The sequence below is a fragment of the Pogona vitticeps genome, chromosome 3, assembly GCF_051106095.1.
Source record: "Pogona vitticeps strain Pit_001003342236 chromosome 3, PviZW2.1, whole genome shotgun sequence".
NCBI classification, from domain to species: Eukaryota; Metazoa; Chordata; class Lepidosauria; order Squamata; family Agamidae; genus Pogona; species Pogona vitticeps.
In genome coordinates this window covers 66,281,765-66,295,405 of record NC_135785.1, presented here as the reverse complement: position 1 = coordinate 66,295,405, position 13,641 = coordinate 66,281,765, and the positions used below count along the sequence as shown (strand labels likewise).

The 13,641-nt window shown below is 40.4% G+C and overlaps 1 long non-coding RNA gene across 6 annotated transcripts in view; it reads left to right on the top strand.

The window, feature by feature from the left end:
• The window catches only part of LOC110075349 (uncharacterized), a 32,898-nt gene extending 21,068 nt beyond the window's left edge, over window positions 1–11,830 (top strand). For 2 of the 6 annotated variants that reach the window (XR_013543173.1, XR_013543178.1), the window contains exons 4-6: window positions 1,084–1,149; window positions 4,259–4,379; window positions 6,520–10,377. This is a non-coding gene — a long non-coding RNA (uncharacterized LOC110075349). Of the gene's footprint in view, window positions 1–1,083; window positions 1,150–1,577; window positions 1,903–4,258; window positions 4,380–5,279; window positions 6,495–6,519; window positions 10,378–10,951 lie in introns of those variants that run through there. The other 4 variants (XR_013543176.1, XR_013543175.1, XR_013543174.1 and 1 more) reach the window with 4 other exon arrangements.
• The last annotated feature ends 1,811 nt before the right edge of the window (window positions 11,831–13,641 follow it).

Sequence of the window (13,641 nt, the reverse complement as noted above, 5' to 3'; positions counted from 1 at the left end):
GATTTAATACTCTTGCTGTAAGTGGTCTGCATATGGTTTACACAAACAAAAGTTGGAAAAAGAATGAGCATACATGGCAGAGCTATTTTCAAAATGTAGAACTCAAATTAAGCAGCGTATACTATGAAATCATCAAACCAGAATGATGTAGAATTGTGTTTGCATTTCAAAAACTGCATCACCCCTTTTTTGTAAGAATTAATTTGTAGGTCCTAAATGTTTCATCAGTTAACATGAACCTGCATTTCTGAATACATGTACACATGTGAATATGTGCAAAATATACACTTTTAGTTACTCTGGGTACAGCAATAAATGTTAAAATCCCAGTCTTAAATATGGCTTACTTGTTAAACTGGTGATATTTTTCCCAATGTGAGAATTGAACAACAGTCATCTGCTCTGTGCATGGCACATTATTAGTAGATTTTTGCATCCAGCCCAGAACCCTTGCTCTCAGTGGGAGGCTTGCCATTCCCTTAAGTAGAATCTGGATGAAAACCTTCACTCATTTGTAGGAAGGCTATACGTATAAATTGACAGCCTGTGACTTAGTTAAAGGAGAATGATTACTGCCATCCGTGTTTTATCAGGAAACAATTAGTGAAAGACAGAAAGAATATGATCACCATACTTCGTTCTTGATAATTCAGAACTATGCTACTCCAACAACCCCACATCCTTCACGCACTACATAGCAGTCTAAATTAGCTAAGGGCAACCTATTCTCTAGCACAGGACAAACTATGATTGTACCTTCCAAATGTTTTGGACTACAACTTCCATCAGCAACAGCCAGCATGGTCAATGGTCACAGATTATGGGGATTGTCATCCAAATCATCAGGGCAGCACCTGGTTACTTATTTTCTTCTAGCCATAGGCTAAAACATGACACTGACATAAACCAAACCTTTCATCTCTTGGTGTGCAGGAGCATCATAATATCAAATACACTCACAAAATATTGATTTACCAATAAGATCTATATATCTATATATAGAATATATTTGGGAAAATTTATTGTTCATCTGTGACTATAGACATAAGTGATTTTTTTTCTTGGCATATCGATACCAAACAGGATATCATTAAGAAACAGAAATATTTCATTCTGTGTAAAGAAGAAGCAAACACCATTTTGAGCTCAGTAAGTAAAACACAACAGAGAAAGAAAACAATTAGTTATCTATATATTCATTCCCATTTAATAGCCACAACTCCAGTCCACTTGGTACTCCAATAATATAAAATATCAAAGAAAATGTACACCAAGTTTGAGTATGTCATGGTTTATGAGAAATCTACAATTCTCATATTACTCAATTCAAACAGAAGTTTTTTTAAATAGAAGATGAATCACAGAGTCATAGAATCATAGAATAATTGATTTTGAAGGGGCCGATGAGACCACTGAGTCCAACCCCCTGCTCCATGCAGGAATCCAGATCAAAGCAGATCTGGCAGATGGTTGTCCAATTTTCTCTTGAATACCTCCAACACTGGACCATTCTGATGTTTAGCCAATATCTGGCTTCCTGTAGCTTGAGCTCATTATTATGTGCCCCACACTCTTAGATGATCAAGAACAGATCCTTCCCCTCCTCTGTAAGACTGTCTTTCAAGTACAGTACTTGGAAAGTGTTATCATATCATGAGAAGAGAAGACTCCCTGGAAAAGACCATTATGATGTTGGGAAAGTGTGATGGCAAGAGGAAAAGGGGACGACAGAGGACGAGATGGTTGGACAGTGTCATCGAAACTAACAACATGAATTTGACCCAACTCCGGGAGGCAGTGGAAGACAGGAGGGCCTGCCATGCTCTGGTCCATGGGGTCACGAAGAGTCGGACATGACTTAACGACTGAACAACAACAAATCATATCATGATGAGAAGGATGGTGAGTGGTTGATAATCTGTTGTCTACCAAGACTGAGAAAGACACTGGCTGAAATCTTGTCGCATAGCATAGTAAATCGCACTCAAGGCGGCCCACTGAACCAATGTTGATTTGGTGAGTTATCTCCTCTATAAACTCCATTAGTTCAAATAGGCCTAGTCTAGTTGTGACTTACTTTAGTGAGGTAAATCATCACTACAGTACGCTTATTTCATCTGATGGAATTTACAGAGGAGCTGGTTCACTGAATCCCCACTGATTTAACAGGCCTATTCTAATGCAACACACTACATTAAGCAACAATATTTAAGCCAGAGGAATCTGCATTGCCTGAGGCAAAACCTGCTCCTCCTGTTGACTATAAACTCTGCAGACAACATTTTGAAGCCACCTTTAAACAAAGTAACTTGTTCCCACCATCCCACAAGGATGTTTTGTGGGCTTTTCTGTTTCTTACCCCTCCTCCCCAACTTTGTAATGTCAGGCCTGATGAAGAAGCTAGCCTGTATGTGAGATTTTAATGGCACAATAGAAGTGCCACCTGCCCTTGTTTTTAGATTTTGTCTTTGCTGTTTGTGCAGGTCCATTTTTCAAGGACTGAGATGTAGCTTTTCTCAACTTCCCTCCACCTCTTTCTCCTCTCCTGCAGCCGCTGGAAAAAAAGGTAGCATACAACTGAGAACCATCTAAGCTTATTTATGAGCTGAGATGCAATTCAAAGCGATGTTACCTCAGCTCTTAATAAGCTCAGTGTTTCATAACTGGGTTAGGAATTGTTTCCAACCTGCCCTCCAGTTCTGAAACTTGGCTATGTTGTTCCCCCAAAGCATTATACCCTCCATGTGAGTAGCAACTTGCATCTGAGAACTGATCTTTTGTTAATTATTTTTACATTTTTGAGCCAACCAGCTTTTCAAAGAAGCGTATGAAATCAAATACAGAACAGAGTCCTTGAAGAGTTGATGGGAGGGGAGTAGAATCCTCCCCTCCTGTTCACCCTGTCGGTGAGGGTTTTGTAAGCATACAATGGGAAAGACGATTTTAGCAAATGCCCCTCATACTGTGGGAAAGAAAGAGAGAAAGAGGATGTAATGTAGGCATCCTTCAGTCTCGAGAGACTATGGTAACGTGCTCTGTATGGAGGACTTGGAACAGCGTCTAATGTGGCTGAGAAGGCCAATTCGAGAGTTATAATCTCTTCCACATTGAAGACAAATACAATTGTCCTGTCCAGCTCCCTGGTTTTGCTGGTTTTGGGACTGCCTCTTTGCCTCAGGTTGCTGGACAAGGGTCTCTTCAAATTGGGAGAGGCCATGATGCACCGCCTTCCTCCAAGCTGAACGCTCAGTTGTCAAGTTTTCCCATCTGTTGAGGTCCATTCGTAAGGCCTTCAGATCCCGCTTGCAGATGTCCTTGTTTCACAGCTGTGGTCTCCCTCTGGGGCGATTTCCCTGCACTAATTCTCCATACAGGAGATCTTTTGGAATCTGACCATCAGCCATTCTTATGACATGCCCAAGCCAACATAGATGGCGCTGTTTCAGTAATGTATACATGCTAAAAATTCCAGCTCGTTCTAGGACTACTCTGTTTGGAACTTTGTCCTGCCAGGTGATACAAAAAATGTGTCGGAGACAACGCATATGGAACATGGTAGCTGCTTTCTCAATGCGTTTATCCAGCTCGACATCTAGGGAAAGAGTGTCAGAGATCGTTGAGCCGAGGTACACAAAGTCATGAACAACCTCCAATTCTTGTGTGGAGATGGTAATAGAGGGAGGTGAGTCCACACCCTGGCCCATGACTTGTGTTTTCTTCAGGCTGATTGCTAGTCCGAAAGAGGATATTCAAATCTGAAACATCAGCCTTGGTTTTGCTTTTAAGACTGAGATGTCAAAATTCAATCTCTCCCACTTTTCAGGTATATTAGTGACACTCCTGTTGCCTGGACTGCCCTCAAGTCATTTTTTTGCCTGAGGCGGAGTGGCACATCCATCCAATCACACTCCAGCCCCAAAGCAAAAAATCAAGGTGCAAAACACTCACAGCCAGCCAAGTTATTTTTAGCATCTGAGTCAGAAAGTTTCAGGAGCACCTCTTCAACTTTTAAAATATAAATATTACTCACAGGCTCTTTATTTTCAGCTTATGCTACCTGAGACAACCACCTCACTTTGCCTGTCAGTAAGACTGGCCCTTCTTGTTGTGTAATTGTAAGGTGTACACTTTCCAAACAGTACAGGAGGCTGCTGGGGTTCTTATAAACTCTTCAACAATGTAAGTGCTTTCTTCTGGTTGCTTTGCTCTCTCCATTTAATCTTCATCTAAAACATTGAACAATGCCACTTTATTATAGATCTCAAGCCAGAAGCTATGACAGTCAATCAGAGGGTTCTCGCCCTGTGAAGGCTCATTAATCAGTTCCTGTGTGAACCACCCTGGAGCCAAAGAACACTTTTCTCATCCAAGACCACCTAGTGAGTGTGTAACTGGACGTTGATTAGAGCTGAAGTTTAAAGTTCAATATTATTCCCTGACCAGTGCTATTATCCCTGTTATTCTTCCACACACAGCTCTCAATTTGTGTAGAAGTGGTTTTAAAGCCCTTCTGAAATATTCTTTCTTTCTCCCCCCCACCCCCTTTGGAAAGCTAGTCCAATAAAAAAACATATTGGTTGTCTATGTCTCTGCCAGACCACAACTACAAATGCCCTTTACCTTTTCTGCCAAACGTTTGGCAGTCTGGAGATGTAACGTGTGTGTGTGTGTGTGTGTGTGTGTGTGTGTGTGTGTGTGTGTGTGTGTGTGTGTGTGTGTGTGTGTGTGTAGGCCAATTCACACAGAACCCAATCCAACAAGACCCATAGGCTCTTGGTAGATGAATAACTCAATTAATTTCAAAGGGATGGGTCAGCAGTAGGTGGACACTGTAGAATTAATTTCCAGAGCATCATCGTCATCCTTCTCATCACCATCATAGTCAATCTTAGAACTGCAGAGCTGGAAGGGACCTTCTGGATTATCAGGTCAAGGAGGCACACTGGAGAATTGAACTCCCAACCTCTGGCTCCACAGCCAGAGACCTAAACCACTGAGCTGCCCAGTATGCCGGAGAAGTTGTATTCTATAGACCAGTGGTCCCCAACCTTGGGCCTCCAGATGTTCTTGAACAACAACTCCCAGAAGCCTTCACCACCACCTCTGCTGGCCAGGATTTCTGGGAGTTGAAGTCCAAGAACATCTGGAGGCCCAAGGTTGGGGACCACTGCTATAGACAACTGGAATCTGGGGAAAGAAAATTAAGGGAAAAAGAAAGAGCCATACATTGTCACAAAATATTGGCACTTTCCTTACTTTCCCTATTTCCTTTCTTTTAGGAGATCAGAAAAAGGGAATCAGAATCAGAAATCAGAGACATGCTGGTACCATCAAAGACTGGTTGTTGTGCATTTTAGGGAAAGGTTTTCCCAGAAGTTGGAAATTTTTCTTTTTCTATTTCACTACAGTTGCGGAAATTCTCCACATATTCTCATGTTGGCTAGACAATGCTGGATTTTATTACACACACACACACACACACAGAGAGAGAGAGAGAGAGAGAGAGAGAGACAGAGAGGAATATATATTAATGAAACATCCATTATTATAATTATATAATATAATTGCCTCCCCCCAGCATGTTTTTACATTGCACAATGGAATTGTGGAGGGGCAGGTGATCTCTGAGATGGGTTAAATCAGCAGGAATATTACATTTATTTTATTTATAGACCACCTCATTACTCCCCATTCCTATTCTGGTCAGTTTCCAGGTTAAAATTAAAGCCCCACATTAAGAACAATAGGTCTAAAATTCATACAAAGAGAGAAGAAAATAAACATAAACATTAAAATTATTAGCATTTTGGAGGATGAGTCATTGAAATTAGCTTTGAATAATTATGTTTTCAGCAATTTCTTGAACATAAGGAGGGAAGGAGCCTGGTGTATCTCAGTTGGCAACTTGTTCCAGTGACTGGGAGCCACCACTAGAAAGGCCCAATTCCTTTCCATCACCTTTTTGGCCTCCCTTGGTGTGGGAACAACTAACATGGTTAGCAACACAAACTGAGAGGAGTAGGTAGCTGATGGGAGAGATGTTCTGACAAATATAGAGGTCCTAAACAGTTAAGGGCTTTCTAAGTCATAACCAGTACCTTGAATTGAGCATGGAAGCTGACAGGGAACCAATGAAGGCATGCCAAGATTGGGAATGTATGAATGAATTTATTTATCTCAGAAATCAGTCTGGCTGCCACATTTTGCTTTCAAGGGAAGCCTTAGATAGACAGCATTACAGTAGTCTGTTTTTGAGCTTACCAATGTGTGAACCACAGTAACTAGACTTTTTTTATCCAGGTAGAACAACTGGGCAATCAACTATAGTTGATCAAAGGCATTCTTGGCCATGGCTAATACTTCAGCCTTGATTGAGAGTGCCAGGTCCAGGAATAATCCCAAATTGCAGACCTGATCTATCAAGGGGAGTGTAATCCCATCGAGGCCAGGTAGGTTTCCCTGTAACCAGTATGATAATCCTCCTAACAATATATCTATGTTATATGGATTCTGTTTCAGTTTATTGACTCTCATCCAAGCCACTGTTGATGCTGGGCAGCATTCAAGGACCTAGTCAGGATCACCTGCTGATGAAGCAAAGAAGAGATGGAGCTGCATGCCAGCAGCATACTGGTGACAGTGACCCTTAAATCTCTGTATGGCTTCTCCTAGAAATTTCACATAAATGTTAAAGAGCACTGGGGAGGTGGTCTACTCTGTAGTAGAGGTCCCATGGGATGAATACAATGTCCCCAAGCACTAATATCTGGGATTGGCCTGTAAAGTAGGACTGGATCCAGAGGATGAAGGCCCTAATCACTGAACTCGATAGCCTTACCAGAAGGATATTGTGGTCAATGGTTTCAAAGGCCACAGAAAGATCCACTCCCGCTGTCTGCCTGCCCTTAGGAAATAGTAGTGCAGTGTTCAGTGCTGTTTCAGTACCATGCTGTGGTTTAAAACCATATTGAAATGGATCTGGATATCATTTTTTTCCAAGAACACCTGCAAGTACTCAGCTATTACCCTTTCAATTAACTTGCTCAAAAATGGAAAAATTGAGATAGGTCTGCACTTGCCAAAAGATGAACATATTTGATGATCTACAGTAAGTCATCCCATAATCTATCAGTAGATCTAGATATACATTCTCCCTATTAATGAATCATCTAATTTACTAACAGAAGATATAGTGATGGCAGCCAGTTTGGATAGCTTTAAATGGAGATTAGACAAATTGGTAGAATGGAGTTTTCAGTGGCTACTAACCATGAGGGATATATATCAGAATCATGATGCCTCTCAGTTCCAGATTTTGAGAAACAAGAAGTGGAAGGTGACTAATGTACACATGTCCACCTTATTGGCTTCCCATAAGCAATTAGATAGCTCCTATATAAAATATTTGAATTTTTAGGAATTTTCAGCATGAATACATTACTGAAACAGCGACGTCTACGTTGGCTTGGGCACGTCGTGAGAATGGCTGATGGTCGGATTCCAAAGGACCTCCTGTATGGAGAATTAGTGCAGGGAAATTGCCCCAGAGGGAGACCACAGCTGCGATACAAGGACGTCTGCAAGCGAGATCTGAAGGCCTTAGGAATAGACCTCAACAGATGGGAAACCCTGACATCTGAGCGTTCAGCCTGGAGGCAGGCACTGCATCGCGGCCTCTCCCAATTTGAAGCGACCCTTGTCCAGCAGGCCGAGGCAAAGAGGCAGTCACAAAAGCAGCAAAACCAGGGAGCTGGACAGGGGACAGCTTGGATTTGTCTTCAGTGTGGAAGGGATTGTCACTCTCGAATTGGCCTCCTCAGCCACACTAGACGCTGTTCCAAGTCCTCCATACAGAGCACGCTACCATAATCTTTCGAGACTGAAGGATGCCTAATCTAATCTAATCTGTTTGGGTTCTGCAAGTTTTTTTATTATTTTGGGGTGCATTATGCCTTTTGTCACTAGTGATATAACAGCAATTTTCCAGTCGATGCTTATACCAGCTGCATAATCATATTGTGCACAGCAGACTTAATTGGTGGTGCTAGCTAACAAGAAAATCACATTTTATCAGCAACATCACCTGTACTACCACATACCTACGAAAATTTCTTTTAAAAAACTATCAGCAATATAAGCCTCATCAGATTTTTACTATGTCTGAGATGTGATGTTACAAAATAATGAATGGCATTTATATTTCAAAGTGTGTAGTCAACAGTTAATATTACAAGGATTATTATGGAGGATGAGTGAGAATTTCATTTCAATTTGTTCTTGGTAAGAATTTGCCAACATTTGTAAATCTAGTCATATTTAAGATGGAAGAAATTTGGGATTTTAACGATCCAGATGTGGAAGAAATGGAAACTGGAAGTTATCCACCTCAACTTTCAGGACTTAACTCTTAAAAGTCTGGCTTTGATTCCCTGTGTATTCGATGATGTTAGTGTTGAGGTATGATTGCCAACTCTTCCCCCTCCTCCGCCTCAAATGCTCCTCATTATATAGGAGGCAGATACAATGTAGTTCTCAGCATGCTGAGAAAAATGCATCTATTGAAATTGGTTGGTGAAATTGGAGGACAATTTCCCCCTCTCAGGTTTTGAAGACTGGTCCAAAATTTTCAAATTTCTTTGTATTTGGGATGGAAAGAACTTGAGAAAGGACTTGTGAAAAATCCAACTGCAGGGGGGAAAAGAACCTGACAGATTATTCCATTGATGGCTATTACATTTTAATGGCTGGACTGACAGCCATTAAACCCCAGACTGACAGCTTGTAGTTACTACTACAAGTAACATCCTATATAAACCCCAGAGAATCAAACGAAGGATTATGCTGAAACTGCAACAAGAAGATTACATCCTAAGCAATGTGCAAGTATCTGTTCATGCCCTGCTTTGCTAATCTGGACCATATTGTGGCCAATTTATAATTAAAGCAATTCATGTTGGTTTAAGAATCACTTTCTATATAGCCTAAGAGTACTTTAATGCACTTCACCTCTAACCTGTAATTTACTATTTTTAAGAGCATCATGTGCTACAATGCAAAGCTGCTCCTAGGCATCGTCGGGGGGGGGGGGGGGGGCGGAAGCAACCCTGATGATTCCAACTACTGTATGTGCTGTGTTAAATCAGAATGATGGGATTTGTGAAAAGTAAGAAAAGATTTGAATATAAATTTTCAGAGGCAGAATTTGTCAAAGCAGGAATTTTCCATCTGGGATGCTAGACTCAAGACTGGATAAGAGTGACACCAAGAAGGAATTATACAATCACATAAGGAAATAATCACTGGATCTTCTAGTCCTGGATTGGTCGAGCAATGTGGACAGGCAGAAAAAGATCTGTGTGGTTTAGTGCATAGGGAAGAACAGAAAATCCTTGTTACAACAGCTTCACCGGCCGCCAGTTCAGTTCCAGGCAGAATTCAAACTGCTTGTTTTGACCTATTAAGCCTTGAATAATTTGGGTCTAGGCTATTTGAGAAACCGGATCTCTCCATGCCAGTCTCCCCAGCCTTTAAGCTCTTCAGGGGAGGCCTTTCTCTTGATCACACTACCTTCACAGTTACTTGGTCCAGAACACTGGGAAAGGGTCTTCACAGTGGCTGCTGCCAGGGTATGGAATTCCCTTCCATGGGAGACCAGGCTGGCCCTTCCCTTCTGTTCTTCTGCAAAGGCTGTCCTTTTCAGGCAGGCTTTTGATATGCAAACGACTGCTGAGGAAAGGATTTTAAAGGGAGAGTGGTTCTTTCATCTTTTTTGGAGGAGCGTTTTTTTTAAAAAACTGGTTTTAGCAGAGTTTTATGTTGTATTTTTAAAAATTACCACGTTTAACTGTTTCTTAATAACATGATTTTTTTTTATTTGCCATTATTTTAGTATTTTAAAAAAACTATTTGTAAGCTGCCTTGAATTCCTCTATAGGGAGAAAGTCAGGGCAGAAACTAAAGAAAGAAAGTGATGGGTTCGGATTTAGGAGACCCGGGTTCAGATCATCGCCCAGCCATAGAAACCCATGTGCTGTTGGTAGTTGGTGCTGGTAAGGCACCCTTTAAATTTCTCCTCTTAGGATTGCCATGAGTCAGATGTATGTGACTTGACAGTGCAGAACAACAACAGAAAAAAAAAAAGCAGCATGCTTCTGGACTTTCCCACAAAGAGGTAGGAACGAAATGAAAAGTTAGAGCTAGGAAGTGTACTTCAGCATTTCTAGCTGATGGAATCCTGTGAGCTACAGTCCTGAAAAGTAGTTTCCAGGTTCTGCACAAGACAAGAGTGGATTCTGAAATGCTTGGTAGACATTGCTGCTTCTTTGCCCCCAAACTGCCAATCTGTTCCTCTTTTCCTGTGGCATTTGACACAGCCCCGGAATAGTGGAAGCAAACTGGCAGCTTTTTACAATATCTGCTAGGGCTGGATCTGCAGTTGGTCATTTTCTTTCCTTCTTTGATTCATATTCTGCCCCACCCCCATTTGGAACTCAAGACAGCCCACATAATTGATACATCTACAAGTCATCATATCAAATATAATGGAACACATTATAATGTTTGCCAGGATCCTGTTGGCTATTGTCAATGGCCGGAGAAAATGGCTATGGCAAATTGCTGCTAGTTCATGGGTTGCTGCTGGCATTCCTCATCTTGTCCCACTTGGCACATGACAAGGAGCACAAGGAGCCACTCAACTAGCAGCAATTTTCTGGTGAAATATATGCCATTGCCCTCATGCCAGTATAAATACCCAATAGGATTCTGGCCACAAACGCACAATTGAAAGACAAGATGAGACAAACCACCTACCACCTCCAGACATTAAAAGCAAGTCTGTGAATAACCATGGCACACACCCATTAAAAATAGATAGGTTTTCACAAAAATATACCCACTGGAATAAATGAGAATTAAGTCAATCAACACTAATTTGGTCCATTGATTTTAGGTCCTGAGATCCAAGAATGGCTACGTCTGGATCCAACTCCTCCTGAAAGCTGTGCAAAGAGTCCACACCATGTCTGACAATCAGCCACTTATTTCTTTAGAGTTGAATAGCTTTAATGAAGTAGGTTGGGAGTTCAATTCCCTGATGTGTCTCCTGGGTAAAGAGCCAGCTTTGTGACCTTGTCAAGCTGCACAGTCTCAGAATGTTCCCAGAAGAAGGGAATGGTAAACCTCTGCGAGTACCCTGTACCTAGAAAACCCAGAAAAGGGCCACCATAAGTCAGAATTGACTTAACAGCATGTAATTATTAATTATGTTGCTTATACTCTGCCAGTGGTCTTCTCTATTAGGCCATACCATGACAAAAAAAAAAATCTTTTTGGAAAAAACTATATCAGTAAAACTGCAAGCTCAAAGACGGGTTTAGAAACAACAGAGTTAGGGTTACCGTTCAGAAGAGTATCAAGTTTTGAGATCACATATGCTTGATGAAATAAGCAATGCTATGCAGTCAGGATGAATGAATGATCGTTTTTGAAAAGCCCCGCTTGATTAACTACAGAGGAAGGATGGTATGTAATGTATGGGGTACATGGCTATATATCTAACAAAGAGGATAAAAATAAATAGTGAACAGCTGCTTCTTTCTTTAAGCTTGGGCCATCCTGCACACTTCATGAGCGTGGGACCCTGCTGAAAAATATGGTAGATATGTTTATATGAAGCAGATACATGCAGAACACATTAACAAATCAATGGGAGCTGATTTATATGGGAAGGGTGCCTTTTCAACTCCAGACCAAGACATGAGGAAGAAAGGGAGACTGAAATAAATAGCATCTTTGGCATTATGCATGGGTCTGAAGGAAATGCACATTATATGGAAGCCACTGGCAATGGTGCGGCTAAAAAATATTGTAAATAAATAAATAAATAAATATGGATAAAATAGTCATGTTATAAGGCACCATATCACACATGACTTAAAATATTTTAAAGAGACTCCTAAGCTGGTAGCTGCAATAAAAATAATTTCTCATTTTCTCTTAAATTGCTACAAACTGCCTTTGGACCAAACAGCACAACTTTGATGGAGATCTCAGTTATGTTGATTTCCATTGTCACTTGAGGTTCATTAATATGGAGGAAACCGCTCTCAAAGCAGTGCCTGGAAAAGCAGAGGTTGGAAAGTTACTTTCAAAAAGTTAATTCATTTTCATTACTTGTTACAGTGTTGGAGAGGAAACGTTGTATTCATTCTTGTAACTTATTAAAACATCGAAAAAGTAACTTGCCATATTGTTCATGCTGCTCGTTATTTTTTGTTTGCTTGTTTGTTTTTCCATTACATTTGTTTGAAGAAAACCAAGGGTAGATGAGAGCATGGCATAAAAAATTATATGAAAATGTCTCTAAAATGTTTTTAAATGCATATCTGAAAGTAATTAGAAAATGTTAGTCTGTATAACATTACAACTTTTTGTTGATAATGCAGGCCAAACTCATATTGGTGTTTGTGGAGGGATTGTGTACGTTGTAGCAGTAACTGTGGCTAATCGATGAGGTGTTGGAACACATGCTGGACATTAAACCAGGGGCATAGCAAGAATGCAACTGACACTTGATTAGGTCCATCATCAGTTAGTTACTATTTGCCACAGCAATGTATGTGACCCCTGAAAGGGAACCAGTAAGATTTTGACTTAAATGCTACTCATGATAATGTTTGGTGAAATGAAATCATTTCTGTGTGCTATTTTGCTTTTGAACTATAACTTTGTTAATTGCTCATTTTCCAGAAATTAATTCATTGCAGGCTACTATATTATAACTCAGTTACCTATAATTAATTACCTTCTGGGCAATGAAGATTTAACAAAGTTACATTTCAGAAGGAAAGTAGTAAGTAGAAATGATTTCATTTCACTACATTTTATGGTGAGTACAGTTAAGTCAAAACTTTACTGCCATATTATAACTCATCTGGCTGGATAGCTCAGTGCTTTGGGGGAATTCAGTTCCTCACAATGCCTCCTGTGAGTAGAGCCAGCCTGTGTAGCCCTGGGCAAGCTGCACAGTCCAAAGGTGCCTCTTGAAGAAGGAAACGGTAAATGATTTCTCTACCTAGTCAGCTATGAAAAGGATCACTATACATCAGAACTGACTTGACGGCATTCCATTGTTACTATATTATAAAAATCTAACTCTGTGGGAAAGTTACTTTTTGGACTATAACTCTCAGGGACCTCCAGTGTCATCATTGCTGTCCATGACAGCTGTGGGATTCTGGGAGCTGTAATACGCAAAAGTAATTATTTTCAAGTTCTATGTTAGATAGCATTGAAGGATCCATTGTATACAAATACAGCAATGATGTTCTTGTCTAGTTGAGTAGGGACATCAGGACAGAGATGTGCCAGACAACTCCCTCAAGATGAAAGGTTGAAAATATTCAAAAATATACTAACTAATGATCCAGGATGTCAACAGTATGTATTTCATTAAGGATATCATTCTAAGAACCATTTTGGAATTAAATCTTTGCACATTTCCAGCAAGATAATAATTATTCAAAACTCTTATGCATAGTTCTCCCTCGAGTAATACGATTTAGAATAAATTGCTACAAATATGGGATTGCTGAAGAATTTCAGTTATCCTGCTAGTAATGGGAATTGAAGATGTGTAAG